The sequence below is a fragment of the Dendrobium catenatum genome, unplaced genomic scaffold (assembly GCF_001605985.2).
Source record: "Dendrobium catenatum unplaced genomic scaffold, ASM160598v2 fragScaff_scaffold_1448, whole genome shotgun sequence".
Classification (NCBI taxonomy): Eukaryota; Viridiplantae; Streptophyta; class Magnoliopsida; order Asparagales; family Orchidaceae; genus Dendrobium; species Dendrobium catenatum.
The window spans coordinates 385,733-398,980 of record NW_021319910.1 but is presented as its reverse complement, the minus strand read 5'-3'; the positions used below and the strand labels follow the sequence as shown (position 1 = coordinate 398,980).

Genomic DNA, 13,248 nt, shown 5'->3' with positions numbered 1-13,248 from the left:
TCTTAGTGGGAAGCCTAAGCTCTCAACCAATAGGCCAAGGAGAGTTGTGTTTTGGCGTACTTTTAAATAAGTGGTTAAATATTATTCTGATATGGCCAATAAAAATCTCCTTTGATTAAAACCATAAACTTGTGAGAATCTATAATTAACTTTTTTAAGATTTTATTGCCGCCAGCAATTTGATCGCTCGTTTTTTTTTTTTTTTGAATGGAATAATTTTTGTATTATAAATAATTTATAATAATTTTTATATAATAAATTTAAAATTTATAAAACTGATCCTATATATTGGTCTAGAAATCCTAAGACTTTTCTTTGCTCAGGCAGAAAAAGCTTATGGAATCGGATCCTTTAAAATTAAGATGATAATTGAAAGGAAAAGTTGTTAAATTTTTATAATTTAATTAATTTAGAATGATTATAATTGATTATGCTTTCTTTTAAAATTACTTTGTAATCAAGCAAAGTGAGGTGATTCTCAACCTCTTAAAATTTCCAATATATTTATGTATTTTTTATAGCTTTGAGTTGATTTAGGGTATTCTTTTGAGATGGCTGCTGGTTTTTATAAAAGTGATTATAAAATTATTTTGAGAAAAATATTATTTTTTTAAAGCTGTAGTAAAAAATAGCTACATAATACATAATTTTTTTAAAGCAACAAAAAAAAGAATAGCCATGCAAAAACTTTGAATGCATTCAAAAATATAAAACAATAAGAAAATTGTCTCAAAACAAAGCCTTAATCACAATACAATTACTTACATCAATGCCACCACTCATCCCAATCTCACATTGCACCACAAGAAAATCAGCTTGTAACTATATATTTATATGCGAACATAGTTTTTTTTTTTTTTTTTTTATCGCATGTGAAACTCACTCTCCCTATCATAAAAGGGAAAAAATATTCTATGCGTATGTCGGACGCAGCTCTACATCCGGATGCCGCGGTACCGAGTGGTACCGAGCCGTAATATAGTAAAAAAGTGATGTTGTATATTTTTATTGGTAAACGGACGACATTAAATGTCCGCACAGAATAATTTTTTCATAAAAAAACTTTTTACATTGATCATCACATCCACCATCAAATATCATATAACAAAAAAAAAAAAACACATATCTTTAATCTAAGAGGATTAGAATCAAATCAAATATAATAAAGATCAGACAAAATTTTAAACTTCTAAATGAAATATAATCAGTAAATATTTCTGCACACCAACCTATCTTTAATCTAATATGTGCATTAACTGGCACCCAGATCAAGCTGCCAAGCTCAACTGCACATGCCTACAGGACCCACAACATTCTGCCTGTATCAGAATATAAAAGGATAACGTCATGCCCATAACTAGATCATCAATACCGAGTTCAGTTGCTGATAAAACCTTATGTAAATGATCAAAGTCTTACGTCATTTCTCATAGTAAATATTTCGTTCATGCAAAAGCTTGTGGATATGAACTATACACGTAGTATGGTCTACCTTTGGCTGGATTAGAAAGCATGAAATCTTCACAGCCATAAACCTAGAATGATCTACACAGTAGAACTCCTCATTCCAAGTAAAGTAAAGAAAATCCCATAACTTAGAGTGGCCCTTCAGCTTGCCAGAAATGCATAGCTAGCTGTTGGTATCAATAATTTCAGACGAATAGAATAGTATAAGGGACCCACCGCTGCTTGTCCGAATGGTTAAGAGCCGGCTGAGTAAAGTTCAGGTCCCTGGTTCGAATTTCTTGGCAAGCAGTGAAAGCCTTAAGTGTTGACCAGTGTAAATTGATGTGGGTTGCATGCTAGGTCGACCGAGACTTTCACTGACCTAAAGACAATACTTCCGCGTCACAAAAAAAAAAGGTTCAGGGTGTCTCATTCAAGTACTGCCGTCTGCTTCGATCCCAATGCCCATGTCCCTGTAGGCTATTGGCAAAGAACTGTATATTGATAGGATTAAGTCTTGAGGTTTGTCTCTAATTTAGAGATAATTTGGTCACAGAAGATCTCCAGGACTGCAACAAGACTCATGATTCCAGCATTGTTTTAACTTAATTACCTAACATTACTATCATATAAGTTGGATGTGCTTTCATATAAACAAAAGCTTCTTTTGAGACAGGCTTTCTTATTGCTTTTTAAAATAAAATTTTTATTAAAAACATAAAATATTTGTACTACAAAGCGGCTTTGAGAAAAACCGTCTCAAAGGAAGCCAAAATCTATCAAATTTATATACTTGTCTTATTTTTTTGTGTTTATCCTTCAACGTTTATGTCATTAATAAGTTATACAAATACATTTACACAGAAATAGTCATTATTTTATGTAACTTGAGACAATTATTTTTACTATTCATTTGATGGATGCATTTTTATCATTTCCTACTTTTAATCATCTTATATATCTTCAATATATATCACTCCAATCATTTTTGTAAATTATTGTCATTTGTTAATCCATTCTTCCTAATTTAATCACAAATCTTTGTCATAAACAATATTTTTACTGCCCCATACTTGAATCCATAAAATATCATCTACCTAATGAAAATTTTATAAATAATATCTTAATTTGTGCGTACTCCTTATTCCATAATACTAAGATATTTTTCTATTTTAACCATCTAGTCTTAAATCTAAAAAGTATATATCATTACCTAAATCCCTACTCTTCTATATAATACATCAAAATAACTTAAATCTATGCAGGGGCAGATCCAGCCTTAATTTTCAGTGGGGACAAACTTATAAGCAAATGTGTAGAGCTTTTTTTTTTTTCATAAATATCCTTACAATCAAAATATGTTTCGAGGGCAATGCCTCTTAACCCCTATTTGTTCATCGTCATACGCTTCGCAGAAATGTTGGGGATCCAAGAGGGCAACGCCCCCTAACGGGTTCGACCTGCCGGCAATAATTGCCTAAAGAATCATATAATAAAGAATTTTTTATATTTTCAAGGGGGCAATTGCATCCCTGGCCTTAAGATGGATCCGCCCATGAACCTATGAAATCTAGAAATTATCTTATCTCCTAATAAAATTATAAATTAAAGGATTAGAAGTTAAAAATATTAAAAAAAAAAGTGCAATACCCAACGTTCCCCTCTCCCTTGATTTTACATTTTTTCACAAGTACATAGAGTCGACTAAGACCCTAAGTTCTCCCTATCTCAGACGAAGGTGAGCCGGTTCACGTGGTTCAGCTGGTGCTTCATGAATGAGTACGTGTTGTATTAATTGACTCTGGTCACGCTCAAGCATGGAAAAACAGTATAAACTTATATTGTTTGCCTATTAAGCTCATCATTCTGATGCGTCGTACGTGTGCGAGCTTTCATTCTATGGGCAAGGTATGGCAAGGTATAGTAAGGTACAGGAAAGCAAATTTCATCTTTTGGCTCACGGAAAGAAAGACAGAATCCTAACTACTGTTGAAGATAGGATATATATGACTGCGTTCAGATGCAACGAATCAGCAATCATTCGATTCATACAGCTTGTGAGATACAACTTTGGTGATGGTGGAGAAGAATGATGCAGAAATTGAATTATTATGGGCAGCATACATCCATCATGTGGGTGCAGTGTCTGATCAAGATGTGGACTTAGGCTTCGTTTGGGACGGTTTTTTTACTGTTTCTTAAAACAGTTTTTTAGTACAAAAATTTTTTGTACTAGAAAGCTGCTTTGGCTTAAGAAGCAGAAAAAAATTTTTCCAAACGAAGCCTTCGATTTTGTTTGTGACGGCTTCTTATTGCTTCTTAAAGCAGTTTTCTAGCACAAAACTCAAAATTTTTGTACTAGAAAACTGCTTTAAGAAGCGGTAAGACAGCCATCCCAAACGAAGCCTTAGACTTTGCTAATGAAAAAATTTTCCCATTTGCACTTCACAAGGCGTATCACTCTCGAAAGTCGAAAAGAGAATTAAAAGATTGTGTAGTGCGTGCTTATGGAAAGAAGAAACAACGAGCAGGTAATCTCTATTCTGAGCAGATTTAAAGTATTAATGGATAAGAGCATCTCCAATCAAAATTCTCATTTTTCACTCCAAAATGTCGTTAAACTACAAAATGCCGTGATTCATCTCCAATTGAACTTTATTTTTCCCACTTTTACAGGTAACTGTCGTCTCTTCTTTCCCGCGGCAAGTTCGATAGAGACATAAAAATGGCGGAGAAGAACAGTGCAACACCAATATTGGCGTCTCACTGTTCACCCGCAGTCAAATAGTGAAAGTTTTACGGTTCGGCTAGAGCTGGCGAGGGACGCATTCAAATGTTTGGAGTTCGGTTGGAGATGCCCTTAGTAGTGCTAGACTTTTGTCCAATTAGAAGTATAGAACAACAGATGCTCATATGTATATATCTCATCATCCAGCACATTTTTTGAATGGATAATTAAAAATGCATAAGGGCGGTTTGGTTGGGGATTAGGCTAGCTTTAACCAAATAAGAAAAGCAAAATTAATCCTTAAGCAGGATTAAGCGATTTGATTTTTCATTAGAAAAAAAGCTATTGTTAGTTAGATTAAGCTGAGAAAACTTTTTGGTTGCATTTTGACCTAAATTCTTTTGTTTAACCCATGTAATTTATAATAATGCATGAACTATTCCTAATAAAAATTGTTTAAATCCTAATAAATTGAAATTAACTTAAGCTCATTTTAGTAAACTAGAAAATCTAATTAAACATAGTTAATTATTAATTATTATTATTATATCTAAAGTATCATAGGTACCAAATAATTATAGTAAGAATTTGTATTATTCATTCATGTTATATTTTTTCATCATCTAGGTTATTCTACTTTATTTATTATAAATTTTTCTTTTTATTCTCTCATATTATTTATATATATCCACATGTATGTTTGTGCAATAAAGATAAATGAGTAAAGATGTAGCACTTTTCAATTCTATATTTCTAACATATTTTCAAAGTCATGGCGACATCCTCTCATTCTTCTTTGATTATCTTCCAACTAATGTCGCATTCCTTTCAATCTCCATTGGTAAGCTCTCACACTTCTGATTGTGACCCATCAACACTCTTCCCGCTTAAATTCTCCCTCAATGAGATCCTCAACAACATCTAAAATGTCATCCTCTTCAATGACTTTTTTTTTTTAGCTCGCACAATACTATCATGGCCAACATTATTTGATAGTCTTGACATTGATGGGTGTCATTAATGGATTACTTGTATAACCTAAATACTATAATAGTTCTTTACTCAAATTTTCTTGCAGCCATGAGCATATACGTGAAAAGGTTGGAGTGGCTCTAGTGGAAGATAAGATTAGAGAGAGTCGCCTTAGATGGTTTGGTCACATTATACGGAGGTCTTCTGATGACCTGGTTAGGAAAGTTGAGGTATTAGATTTGACTTATGTTAAGAAAGATAGAGATAGACCTAAAAAGACTTGTTTAGAAAATATTAGAAATGATCTTTCTTTATTAGATTTAAATGAGAATTTGATTTTTAATAATGCACAATGGCGAAAAATGATTCATGTAGCCGATCCCACGTAATGGGACAAAAGCTTGATGTTGTTGTTGTTGTTGTTGTCATGGTCCAATTATACTGCGATCTCCCTTGGGCTTGCTAATGGGAACTCCCCAACAGCCAACCTACACATATCATCATTGATTACCGAGGAACTCGGCCTATCTATTTCTTGCAATTTCAGTTTAACTCTATAAATTGCCTTTATTCCTAAGTGGAGATTGTGTGAGTGGCTTTTATCTTTAATACATAAACCACTCCATTGATGTGATCTATCAATACTCTTCGATGAAACTCGCCATTGATACATTTGTTTATACTCTTTATCAATACCTTTAAAGATCTTATTTATACCTTCTCTAACATGGATCACAATGCCAACTCTTTTAAGTTAATTCACAATACCCTCCCTTTCATGGATGGATTTGCACCCTCTTATGAGAATAAAAAAAAAACTTTTAACTACTTTATCTTTGATCACTATTATTTACAAACTCAAGCTAACTAACATCCTTTATGCCACCTTTGAATAAGGAGAGGGTTTTAACACATCTAAATTATCACAAGTGCTAACTACTTATAGTAAAAATTTACGCAATATATTATTCTTATGTTTCCTCATTAATGAGGACATTCTACTTTATTATAGTTCCTTTCATGTCCTCTTCTCTTACCTGTCAATATAAAAAAAGACTATCACAACACTTAAAATACTATTTTAACGGCCACAATATTTCTTGCAACAGTTTCAAAACCGCTGCAAAATTGTCATGATTGCAATGTTCTGCAAAGGCATTTCATGACAATTTCAGGACTGTTGGGGAAGATATTTGGAAGTGTTGTATATAGTACCGGTTATAACTACCGCAAGAATACATAATAGATGCAGTTATAACCACCACTGTGGGCTTAAAATAAAAATTTACTACATATTTTAGGCGGTTATAACCGCCGCAAATTTGTTGCAATTTTGGCGGTTATAATCGCTATAATTGCTCAACAATTTTTTTTATAAACTTTTTTGCAGTAGAAGGCACATGAAGTTAAGATTTTAGATTCACATATAGATAGCAACTTTTTTGTTCTTACTATGTAGGTAACAAGGTGGAGAAAACCTATGATCTTTGCAACATAAACTGAAACGCGATTGATTTTAGCTATCTTCCCAAACCACAATGTCTAAAAATCTAATTTCTATAATGGTACAAACTTAAGTTTATTTGTTTTAAAATGCGTGTGTTTGTAGAAAAAAATTGCATTTTCTTGTATGCTCTGTACTTCTTATATGCACTAAGGCTTCGTTTGCGATGATTTTTTTCATGCTTCTTAAAACAGATTTTTAGTTCGAAATTTTTAATTTTTGAACTTAAAAGCTGTTTTAAGAAGCAGTAAGAAAACCGTCCCAAACGAAGCCTAACTCATATGTATATGCATTGAAATATTGTTGTTTTGATTTTTTATTGTGCCTTAATAAAGACCACATGTTGTATAAGAATTTCTTCTTTCCTGAATATTCATCTCTCTCTAAGGACTCAGAACCAAGTTTCTCATCTCCACTCCATTGTTCGTTCCTAATTTCTTGGCCTTGCTAAAATTCAGAGGATGTAAAAGTTTAGAATAAAATGCTTTCGAGCCATGTAAGTACTGGAAATAACAAGAAACTTCTCTTTCTTTAATATGCAGGGGAATTTTATTTTTCTATCTGTTTTTACTGCAAATGATAGTGCTGGTTTGTCCAGCAATCTGATTAGAGTATTAATTTTTTTTTTTTAATGATGAAATCCAGAAAAACGAATATGTTATATTGTTTCTAAATTCCAACTTATCAAGTATGGATTACCGCTTTTGGAAATGCAAAAGAGTTTTTTCATGGTGTGTTCAAAAGTTTTAGAAGCTTGAATGTTGTGATAAAGGTTTTATTTTTTTTAATTTTATGTTTAAATTCATGAGCATTTCATAGGATAAACTGAAGCAAATGTGAATGGCTGTTCATTTGGCCCGGCGATCGAAAAGTAATGTTGATTTAAGTTTATGAGCCAATACCTTACTATTTTGCGGACAGTGGTGGCGTAGACTTCAACGCTTGATCGACAGAGAGGTAGATGAGAGGGATATTCGAAGCTTTCGTGGATGGCAATGGCGTTTCTTCGGCAGCAACTCGACGACGAAGGAGTCAAGAGGATCTATAAAGGAGAAGGAAAGGAGGGAGAGTTGAGTGGAACGAAGGCGTGGGGTTTGAATCACAGTAATATTCGAAAATTAGGACTCCTAAGTGTGTTTTTGAGATCTTCTTTAATAGCAGTTTTTACTGCTGGTATTAGTAGCAGCTAAAAGCATTGCTATTAGTGGCGGTTAAAACAGATGTTAATAGTGACGATTTAAAGCGGTGAGGAAAGAGCCCTTTAGCAGCGGTTTTCAAACTGCCCCTAATAAATGTTGCGCGAATATATAATTTTTTATAGTGTATACATCAAAATATACATATTTGTACTAAGAAGATAATCAAGTAAAGATGAATTCATCTCCAATTTTCTAGCTTCTAACAGTTACACTAAATAATTAAGTTATGAGTTAATTATCCCATGGCTTATTATCAAAACTTATAAAGCAATATAACTTCAATAATTTTAATTAAAATCCAAACTAATTATTAATTGTAGTTAAATAATTACTTATTAATTTCTAGTTATTCAGTGTTAATTAATGATGCCAAGTTCAATACAACTCATACATCTGAAATATTAATAAACTTAAATAAAATATAAATTAGCATTTATTTATTCTAAATGATTCATTAGTTAATGATTAATCAATTAATTAACCATTTATCGTATGCTTGATTTTTATAATTGTTGATCGTAGATCATTAGCGCCAATCCCCCGCTGGAATACCCATTCAAGCCTCCTCAACTTAAATTTGAGACATCGTGTTTCCATCCCAATGTTAACCAGTATGAGAACATTTGTCTTGACATCCTCCAGGACATGTGGTCTTCATCATATGATTGCCGAACAGTGTTGTTGTCTATCCAGAGATTATTAGGAGAACCGATTGGGCCGGATTGGGGCTAGAGGTGAGGAAATGGACACTGATAAGGTTGTGGTTATTGGTGGAGCAGGATTTGAGGGAGAAGGTAGGGAATTAGATCTTTGAGGTGGAGCTTCTGGGTCAGATTGTGGGTTTGATCGGCAAGAAGGATCATTTAGCTGTTATGTGTTGGAGCAATGGATCAAATCAGGCAATATCACGAATTTCGAGGCGACAAGTTGGTCGCGGACTCGGAATAGGACAAGTGTAGTAACGATGTCGCAGGTTGGAGCATGCACGAGTATCCGAGGAAGACTGGCGAGTCGGTGCTAGAGTGTGAGATGGAGCCGTGGATCGGAACGCATGGTGGAGGCCATTCGCGAGCAAGATTGGGCTCGGTTTGGCAGGATTGCTCGTGGAGTTAAATAGCAGTAGGTGCACAGGTGATTCTTTGATTATAAATCTGGACCAAGATGGAGATTGTGAGGTGTTCGTCCAATTTTAGAATATGTGATCCTGCAAGTTACCACAACTTTGAAAATCTCTATAAATAGATGTCTATGTAATGTGTTGTTTGGGAAAATTTTGAATAAAGTTTTAGGTTAGATTTTCCTCCTCCAAAATCTATTTTTTCTCTCTCTCTCTCCCTTTCTCTCTCTCTTGCAAGAAGCTCAAGAAGAACTCAAGGAAGCTCTCAGGAACTTCAAAATTCCTAACAACCTTTGAACTCAATATCGATCAGTATCACAACTCCAAGTTTTTATTAATTTCTCCAAAATATAATTACTTAAAATCTTTCCCAATATCTTTGGAATTTCTCCCTTTCAATTTAGTATCTTACAAACAAATTTATTTTTATTTTATAAATTATTGTGTCCACCAATTCACTTGTACTGTCAGTCAAATTCCCCAAATTTCATGTAACAAATCAAGTCTTAACCTAGCCAACCCTTGCATAATTTTCATCACAATTGGATAGTTATGGTTCATCCACATGCTCACTTAGACACACCTATTGGTTTGTTATGTGAGTACCATTATGATCCATTTGAGTGAAACTATTATTAGGAGCAATAACAAAAGACTCCCATCTTCAAAAGGATATTGAAAAACTTGAAAAAATTGGTGTAGATCTCCATTTTGGATGAAGAATAAAAAAAGAAAAAGATCACATAAAGTAAAAAAGCAAAATTAATAAACACATTATAATTCTCAAGTTCTTCAATTTGATGCAAGTCTTCTCAAGCAAAAGATAGCTCTCAACAATTTTGGTAGATGATAGACCCTTCACAATCTTTCACTAAGAAAGAGCTACAAAATCAATCAAGTGTTCGGCCACTTGTAAGAAAGGCTGACTCAGATGCAAACTTAGACACAGGTATCGCTAAAATATCTCTAGCAAGTAAAAAGAGAATATTAAGCTTACTTGAATTAATTTTCCACCAACAGAATATATCAAAGCCCCTATTGCAAGATGTTCATATCAACTTTTTATAACATTCATATAACTTGCTCATAATCCAACATATTTTCCATCAACTCATTAACCGCTCATTGGTGTAAAAGAACTCATGACAATGTCTTACATATCCAATCATAATAATCATGTTCAACTTGTCAATATTGTCCCAAGATTTATTATTATTTTTCCTTCATTCCTGTTCTCATGGCCTTGTAATGAAGATGATGTAGATCATATTTTTAGTGCATGCTCAATTCCAAATACTTGTTCAATATAAGCTTAATGAGAAAATGAATTTGAGGCATTATAAAACTTTTCCAAGAAAGAGAACAACAACCTAGCATTATTCCAATCCAAAATTGTAGGAGATACACTTTCTACAATTTGCAACAAAATTTGATATTTCATCATCAAATCTTTCAAAAGCATTGTAATTTGTAAGAGCAAACTCTATTGATTTCGCAATCCAAAATGCATGATTCTAACAGAATTTGAAAAGATTTACCCATGTTACTCAAGATAACTTAAGGATTATTTTTTGAAGTTCCAATCTTTGGCGAGACATAAATCAGAAAGATTTTGCTAAGATTTGCAAAGATTCTCTCAAGATAACAATGGAATTCATGTTCAAAAAAGCCTTCTTTAACTTTGCCATCATAGTACCATAAATTTTCATAGTCTCTTGTTAAAGTTCTCATAGGCTACAGAAATTCATGTGCTTAAAAATCTTGAATGATAAACCATTCATAGAAATCAATTTGACAAGTGCTTCCATATAAATATCTTGATCAAGCTTCTAGTTAATAAGAGAATTAGTGGAAATGAGATCATCATACTCTTGTCCACTAAAGGAGATGTATGGGTAGAGGATTTAGAGTTTGGGAAGGTGAAGGAAATGGATCACGTGGATGACAAGGATTCTTTGCATGGAAGAAGAGTTATCGTCCAAGCCAAGATGAATGGATGGCTAGGGTTTGATGGTGAAGTGGGAAGGTGAAGAGCAGGGAGAGGGAGAAGGAAAAGGGACCTTGGATGTTTAAGGGGGCTAATGGAGAAAGTAAAGACAAGGATATGATTAATTCTGCAAAGTTCACCTTGGTTGGCTCTTAAGCCAATCCAAAACCTAGTTAACAAACAAATGCACAAGTAATTGAGCAACAATCCAAAAGTTCACTTTCATTCCATCATTACAATATTAAAAGAAAAAAATACAATCAATTTTCAAAAACAATAAACTAAAATCACATAAAATAAAATTTCAGATTGGTATTAATTCCTCCTTGATTCATGCCATGAGTCATGTTTGTAACCTCCCAAATTGAATTCTTTAAACCACCCAATTGAAAGCTAGGCTTGTAACATCTCATTTAGAATTTGAAAATTCTTCTTGAATGCTTATTAAACTGCCATTTCGATGATACTTGAAAAGATCTTAGAAGTCTCTAATTTGTACTTGAATTCTTTTAAGAACTGATCATGAATTGAATGATTTTCAATCTCCATATTTTGAATTTGAAATACAAAAAACCTTAATAGTGAATACAAAAATTAAACGGCCACATAATGGAACAAGGAAACCTAAGCTAATCATTAACACATGGATAAATAAAATCCTGTCATCACTTCATTGTTACAAGGTCATTTAACTAATTATTTTTGCTTTTGAATGTGATCTTCTGACTGGTCTCCTTTGCACCACATGTGATTGTCCTAAATCATTCACTCATTATCATAACTTGTGCTCTCTGTCTACCTCATCATAAGGACATGTAGCTCGAAACTTCAAACAATTCCACACGTTGCTTATACCATCGGTGCTCAAGTAACTAGATCTTCATCACAATAGTTACATGTGGCTTTGACTTTTACCCTTATTATTAAATCATGTATTAACTGCATTTGTTTCATTTATTATAGTAAAAGAACTGGATGATCAGTACCTAATTCCATTTGTGTCTCCGATGGTTTAGAAAAACACATTACAAAAAACCAATATCAGACAAGTGTATTTATATAGATGTTGAGAAATGAACAAATTGATTTATCAAATAAGAACCGTTTACCCAAGAATAGCTACCGCCGGAGAAGAGCCAGAGGAATCGTCCATCCGTCGTTAAACTCTGGGTGTCTGGCCGGCCGGCTTACCGGATCAAGGGAGAAAAGATGAGAGTCGAGCGCCGTATGAGTGCGACGCGACGCAGAAGGACGACGTGGGCTAGGGCAAGCAGGAAGCTTGTATTTGAGAATCGAATCAACTTGAACTCGCCGGCCGCGTGGCCGCGCATTAACGCGGCTAAGCCTTTGAAACACGGGCATTTGGGGTGGTTAGGATTCGGGTAACCCTAATAGACTTAGGATCCGACCCAATTGATCGGTTCTTGGCTATGTCCATGTTATGTCTATATGCGCATGACATGTATAATTACATGATATGTAACCGTGAGATGTGTCAAATATTCAATTAAATGTAATAAAAAAAAATTAAAGAATATGTGTCTTGAATACTAGAATTAGGCTTTGTTTGGGACGACTTTCTTATTGCTTCTTAAAACAACTTTTTAAAATAAAAAATAAAAAAAATTATCTAAAAAACTGTTTTAAGAAGCAGCAAAAAAGTCATCACAAACGAAAGCTTAGTTTTCTACTTATATGCCTCCAAAATCTAGATTGTCCAAATCACTCTAAGGGCATCTCCAACCGAACGGCAAACACTTGTTTGCCGTTCTTGTTTTGCTCCAACCGATCGCCATTTTTTACGCCATTTGATCCCGGATGAACAGTGCGACCCCAATATTGGCGTCGCACTGTTCACTCACGCCATTTTTTGCTCTCAACCGGAAAAACGCGCGAAAGGGAGGGCGATCGTTACCTTCTCAAAAACACCTAAAATGGCGTTCGATTGGAGCATCACCGTGCCATTTTGGAGTTTTGCGTTACTTTGCCGTGAAAAATGAAGTTTTCGGTTGGATATGCCCTAAGGAAGAGTCTGGATTGTTCCATTCGAGGGAGGCTAGCTAGATATAGTAGCCCCTAGGAAGACCTTAAGGCTTGGTAACTTTTGACTTTTGAGGATCTCCTCCTCAAGTATAGTCATTATGTGGGTAATACAACCGATGTGTGGGTTCTATCATTGATGCACATATGTAGCTAACATATTCATGATGATAGCTATTACAACTTTTGCATTAATCTCCTCAACCATAGTCATTATGGGTCTACTTACGACGACTACAATATTTTATGAAATTG

The 13,248-nt window shown here is 34.0% G+C and overlaps 1 long non-coding RNA gene across 1 annotated transcript; it reads right to left on the bottom strand.

The window, feature by feature from the left end:
* Positions 1-11,149: 11,149 nt before the first annotated feature.
* LOC110107130 lies at positions 11,150-12,338 on the bottom strand. Its single transcript, XR_002304322.2, has 2 exons — positions 12,063-12,338; positions 11,150-11,955 (listed from the first exon to the last, which is right to left on the bottom strand). It is a non-coding gene; the product is annotated as an uncharacterized LOC110107130 (long non-coding RNA).
* Between the last annotated feature and the right edge of the window lie 910 nt (positions 12,339-13,248).